Source organism: Anneissia japonica, unplaced genomic scaffold, assembly GCF_011630105.1.
Source record: "Anneissia japonica isolate Jap-2015-1 unplaced genomic scaffold, ASM1163010v1 scaffold48671_len7845_cov107, whole genome shotgun sequence".
NCBI classification, from domain to species: domain Eukaryota; kingdom Metazoa; phylum Echinodermata; class Crinoidea; order Comatulida; family Comatulidae; genus Anneissia; species Anneissia japonica.
The window spans coordinates 5,173-5,684 of NW_022742669.1; positions in this window are offsets into that span (position 1 = coordinate 5,173).

Sequence of the window (512 nt, forward strand, 5' to 3'; positions counted from 1 at the left end):
CTTCTGTCTTGATTGAGTAGAAGTCTGTGTTTCTACTTGGACGATGGGGGAGGCCCCAAAGAGGCCAGAGTTTACAAATCATTGTGGTTCTTTCAAAGGAAATTGATGCACACGGAGGGTGGTGTCGTAGGCATATAATGCAGCATTGTACCGCATTTTTCGCCTTCGTTGATAGTATGGCAGGAGCATTTCTTCCCCCACACTTCAACGCGTTGTTACATGGGATTGATTTTGCAAAAAATAACTGCCTCATGTTCGGGTTATTGCCTAGAGAACAGATAGATGCAAGTGTAAAACATATTAATATTGTATAACAATACCATGAAAATTACTACTAATACTAAATTATTTATACAGAGTATTCAAGTCAAACGATCTGTTGGTCCAATTATGTTATAATAAAGTTGTGATTGCAGTGTTTTCTTTAAAAAAAAACTTAAATTCAAGGTATATTTGTAGGCTATATTGCAGATGCAGTGCAAGTACTGAATTGGTACAAAATTAATAATGCA